This window comes from Megalobrama amblycephala, linkage group LG19 (genome assembly GCF_018812025.1).
Source record: "Megalobrama amblycephala isolate DHTTF-2021 linkage group LG19, ASM1881202v1, whole genome shotgun sequence".
NCBI classification, from domain to species: domain Eukaryota; kingdom Metazoa; phylum Chordata; class Actinopteri; order Cypriniformes; family Xenocyprididae; genus Megalobrama; species Megalobrama amblycephala.
In genome coordinates, this window is record NC_063062.1 from 17,980,967 (window position 1) to 17,987,169 (window position 6,203).

The window sequence follows — 6,203 nt, forward strand, 5'->3', positions numbered from 1 at the left end:
GTTTCGTTGAATACACAACTTTTGACATTCTCAACATAAGAGGCATTTTCTCCTCCCTTTCAAAAGTTAATAAACCTATTCTTTCTATCTTAACTCTGCACCATTATATGGTTAGTTGCATTTTATTATTTGCATTTAGATTCTGTTTCCTCCTGCTCTCTGCGACCCTATTAAGAACTGACCTGTTTTGAACCACTGCATTAGCAGATCTGTTTGTAATGGAGGTCTCTGCTGTAAGAAGGTGAAATATATTGGCATTGTTATATAGGTAAGAAGCATCTCTCATCATGAACAAGAATGGTTTTTAACATTATTTAAAATCTTAACAGTGTTTTGTACAGTTAAGATTTTTTTTTTTCATTGCTATCTCTATTCCCTGTTTTACAATACTTTAACCTCCCAGAGACCCTCCATTTTTCTGCTAATGGCAGTCATTCGTGTTATTTGTATTGTAAAAGAGATGTTTACCTCTTAGTAGGCTATACAATAAATGTTTGGCTTGAATGTTGTCATTCTGGCATGTCCTCTCAAAACATCCATTAAGTTGTCAACCTTGAAAACATTTTGCAAGATAAAAACTAACAAAGAGAGACTCTTATAGAGAGTTTGCTATATGCAATGCAGTTTTTTCTTCATGGTTTGGTGCAATCAGTATACTTTCAGGATTTGAAGGGGACCTATTATGCCTTTTTTTTTTCTTAGTTCCTGTCTCTATAGCCCTACCTTCTGAAAAAAAGCAATGTGCTCTGATTGGTCAGCTGGACCAGTGTGTTGTGATTGGTGAACTCCTTTTAGTTTGTTTTGGAAATGTCACGCCCCTTACCATAACCACTAGTTTCATCACAGTACTAACACAACTCAATCAGGCCTTTTCCTTTTCTTTTGTATGCCTTGGGTAGGGATTAGGAATATTGTGACAGTATACAAGGAGTATACTTTCCTGAAAGAAAACTACAATTGAGGCATTTCAGTATACAGTATATTAGTATACTGTATATTTTTATTGTTGTTGTCCTAACATGATTATATTACGGAAGAGGATTAGGGCCAAGCAATAATAAAAAAATAAAACCATCTCGAGATTAAAGTTGTTAAATTTCAAGAAAAAACTTCAATTTTGAGAAAAAGGTTGAGATAAAATGTTGAGAATAAACTCATTAAATTTTGAGAAAAAAGTCGAGATAAAATGTTGAGAATAAAGTCATTAAATTACGAGAACAAATTTGTTAAATTATGAGAAAAATGTCATTAAATTTCAAGAAAAAATTCTAGATAAAATGTTGAGAATAAACTCGTTAAATTACGATAAAAAAACTTGTTAAATTTCGAGAAAAAAGTCGAGATAAAATGTTGAGAATAAAGTCATTAAATTACGAGAAAAAAGTTGTTAAATTACGAGAACAAATTTGTTAAATTATGAGAAAAATGTCATTAAATTTCAAGAAAAAATTCTAGATAAAATGTTGAGAATAAACTCGTTAAATTACGATAAAAAAACTAGTTAAATTTCGAGAAAAAAGTCGAGATAAAATGTTGAGAATAAAGTCATTAAATTACGAGAAAAAAGTTGTTAAATTACGAGAACAAATTTGTTAAATTATGAGAAAAATGTCATTAAATTTCAAGAAAAAATTCTAGATAAAATGTTGAGAATAAACTCGTTAAATTACGATAAAAAAACTCGTTAAATTTCGAGAAAAAAGTCGAGATAAAATGTTGAGAATAAAGTCATTATATTACGAGAAAAAAGTTGTTAAATTACGAGAACAAATTTGTTAAATTATGAGAAAAATGTCATTAAATTTCAAGAAAAAATTCTAGATAAAATGTTGAGAATAAACTCGTTAAATTACGATAAAAAAACTAGTTAAATTTCGAGAAAAAAGTCGAGATAAAATGTTGAGAATAAAGTCATTAAATTACGAGAAAAAAGTTGTTAAATTACGAGAACAAATTTGTTAAATTATGAGAAAAATGTCATTAAATTTAAAGAAAAAATTCTAGATAAAATGTTGAGAATAAACTCGTTAAATTACGATAAAAAAACTCGTTAAATTTCGAGAAAAAAGTCGAGATAAAATGTTGAGAATAAAGTCATTAAATTACGAGAAAAAAGTTGTTAAATTACGAGAACAAATTTGTTAAATTATGAGAAAAATGTCATTAAATTTCAAGAAAAAATTCTAGATAAAATGTTGAGAATAAACTCGTTAAATTACGATAAAAAAACTAGTTAAATTTCGAGAAAAAAGTCGAGATAAAATGTTGAGAATAAAGTCATTAAATTACGAGAAAAAAGTTGTTAAATTACGAGAACAAATTCGTTAAATTATGAGAAAAATGTCGTTAAATTTCAAGAAAAAAGTCGAGATAAAATGTTGAGAATAAACTCGTTAAATTATGAGGAAAAAAGTGGTTAACTTACGAGAACAAATTCGTTAAATTATTCGCTTTTTTCTCGTAATTTAATGATTTTATTCTCAACATTTTATCTCGACTTTTTTCTCGAAATTTAACGAGTTTTTTCTCGTAATTTAACGAGTTTATTCTTAACATTTTATCTCGACATTTTTCTTGAAATTTAAAGAGTTTTTTCTCGTAATATAATGACTTTATTCTCAACATTTTATTTCGACTTTTTTTCGGAATTTAACAACTTTAATCTCGAGATGGTTTTATTCTTTTATTATTGCTTGGCCCTAATCCTCTTCCGTATTATATGATTATTTGCATTTAGCATTTTTTTTACTCCATTTTAAGGACACAACCCACTAATTGAGAAACGCTGCATTTGCTTATATTTACGATACATACGAGTCATATATACATATACAATACATACGAGGCATTTATGATACTGTTATGGTGCTTTTTGTGTTCCTTTTAAAGCCTGAATGTTTCCGTTCATTGTACTTTCACGGAAAAGAACATGGGTCAGTCTTCAGATTTGCTCCTTTTGTGTTTCGTGGAAGAAAGAAAGTCATAGAGTGAGTAAATAATGAAAGAATTTTCATTCAGTATTTAAATGATTTTCTGTGGTAATCAATATTACACAACAATTGCTGTCGATTTTAATTTATATTGAACTCATTTAAGTTAAATTGAGCCTTTCCTTGTTTCATGCAGTAATTTTGTCTTTAAATTTCCTGGTTCTTTCAGTGGTGTGGTTCATGGACGCTGACCTTTTTTATGCTTTTCCAGAGCTCCGAAGCATGTCTGCAATAGAGAATGGGGTTATCTTGAGAGAAAGAATTGAATTGACACAACTCATGAGCTCTATGCTGTTCTGTTGCTGACAAATACAGGGATTTATGTGCATGCACTGTGTCTCCTTTGCAAACTAGTCATGCAACAACAGAGAAACTGAGAGAGAAGCACAGAGACAGAAATAAACTCCTAATCTGTGTAATATCTCTCCTCTGCCCTTCTCTAAACATCACCACCTGTTTCTCTTGCTAACATCCAGCGTAGGGGTCTGAGTTCTGCCCAAAAAAGGCCACTTGCTAGAGTTGCTAATCCTCCCGGTGGACCTTTTCGGGAGGCCCAAAGGACGTTCAGAAGGCCGCTCGTGAGGATGATAGTTTGGGTTTCCAAGGAGATAGAGTCTCCCACTCGCTTATTGCTCATATTCACAGCAAGAGATCGATAATGCAAGCAGGTTTTTTTTTTTTTTTTTTTTTTTTTTTGTAAGACTGTCTACAGCAGCACCTCAATAAAAGTGGCTTCATTAAAAAGTAACATATAAAAAAGTACTAATATAACCTCTATTTTCTGTATTACGTCTAAGTCAGTGGTTCATGGCCAGAGTGATTTTGAGGTCTTTATTTGTATTTGTTTTTACTTCTATAGCTTGGTATATACTGTAAATGAATAAATGTAATTTTCTTGATCATCATCATATATTATTTATTATGTTACATTTTCTGTTATGTATCCCTTACTTATTTAACTTGCAAACAGTAGTGAACTGTTTAAAAATGGCATAATGAAGAGGAAGTGACATTGTTTGACTCATCAGAGGAGCCATGATGGAAAATTGGTAAGTTCTACAATATTTTTAAATATTTTTCTACAATACTTTCACATTTGTTTTTGTATGTGCTGTTTAGAATGAAAAAAAGATAGTATATGCTCAAAAAGAAAAGAACAGTCCGTTCTCATGTGTGTAAATCAAAAAAAAGTTGAATCAACCAAATAGCCAAAATTGTCCGCACACTGAAAAACATACAATTAGACCAAAGCAAGGGTCTATCACAAAAATTAATTTAAAATCTGCAAAGTGAAAAAAGTGCAAAAAATTGAAAAGTGTCTTAAAAGATTAGTAGATTGTGTAGCTTCACATCTTTATCATTGTATATCTAGGCCTTTGTCTTCACATTTCAAGAATTTTCACAGTATTCATCTCTGATTTCATCACAAAGCTGATCCCCAAACAGCATGAAGCGACACAAAAAACAAAAATACAAGAAGTACATTTGATCATTCGGTTCTGAACTGTTTTCATGAACCTAAAGGATTCCTGCCTACATTACATTAGCAACCAATCTGCTTCACAATCTGTGCTTAGACTTTGAGCGTTGCCGAGTTCTGTATCGCAATGAAGCTCCCTCTGAAGGGCCCAACTGACATATGAACTGAAGCCCTGTAATTTTAATTTTTACAGTACGCCTCTTCAACTGTTGGAATGGCCCTGCTGTGCAGTGAGAGGAGGTTTGGGAATGTTAGCATTCTTTATTCTCGGTCTTATACCTGTTATGGCACATAGTGCTGCCATAATCATATGGCTGGAAATGTTATGAAGCATTATGTAACTAATGTGTATACATAAAGTCAGACATTGAGAGGAAACAGGAGTTGGGGTGTAAGTATGTGTGTTATCTTGTAAGGAAACCATTGGAATCATACCGGCGTGGTGTATACAATCCTCAACTGGATGGAACTGAAATAAATACTTTGAATGTTGCGATCCTATCGGACTTATGATAGCATCCTGAGTCATAACAAAACACTGTTCGCCAGAGGAGAACTGGCCCCCCGACTAAGACTGGTCCAAGGTTTTTTTCTCTACACCTATTTGCCACTTGTTTGCCACCTGATGTCACCTGTTGGAGTTTGGGTTCCTTGCCGTTGTCACCTTTGGCTTGCTTAGTTGGGGACACTTGACATTTGATATTCAACAGTGTTCTGAATTGCCTGCATTGACGCTATTTTTTAAGAGCTGCTGTGCAGCCAAAATAATGTACCAGTTATCAATGTAAAGCTGCTTTGACACAATCTACATTGTAAAAAGCGCTATATAAATAAAGGTGACTTGACGACTTAGAAGAATCAGAGCTGGAATATCCCATATTGCAGATACAGTAAATTTTCTGATTCTAACTCTAGGTAAACTGCCTCACATTCTACACGCGTAGATAACTTCTTAAGTAGCATGGAAACTGAAATGCAAGCTCATAAGTGGCTCATTTGAAATGGTCTTCATCTGTAGTACCTAAGTTAAATAATTTACAAATGATTTGACTTCCAAAGTCTGTATTGAAGCACATTAATTCACATACTGGTGGCTATATTGGTAACAAGGTTGTCCAAAATGCCTGGAGAAAGGTGTCCGTTAGCATTTGCATTCAGCTCAGTGGCAGTTGCTGTATGCCAAAATTACATTTAAGCAAAATCTGACAACAATGGCATCAGAAAAGTAAATTCTTTAACCCAAAATATTGCCTCATTTAACTCTTAGGTGGCACTTCCATTCTTTTTCTCCAATTCATTTTTTATACAAACAATCTCTTATTCCTCATATCAATCAGCATATTAGAATGATTTCTGAAGGATCATGTGACACTGAAGACTGGAGTAACGATGCTGAAAATTCAGCTTTGCCATCACAGAAATAAATTACTTTGTGAAATATATTCAAATAGAAAACAGTTATTTTAAATTGTAATAATATTTCACAATATTACTGTTATTTACTGTATTTTTAATTAAATAAATGTAGCCTTGGTGAGCAGACGAAACTTCTTTTAAAAACATTAAAAATCTTAGTGGTTCCAAACTTTTGGACTGTACTGTATAACGATAAATATATAGTTCTAACACCACAACTATAAGGATAATGGCACAGAGAATTTATATCGTTGGAATCACTTTCAGAACGATTTTTTTCCCAGCTAATTAATAATAAACATTGACAGCCAACCATA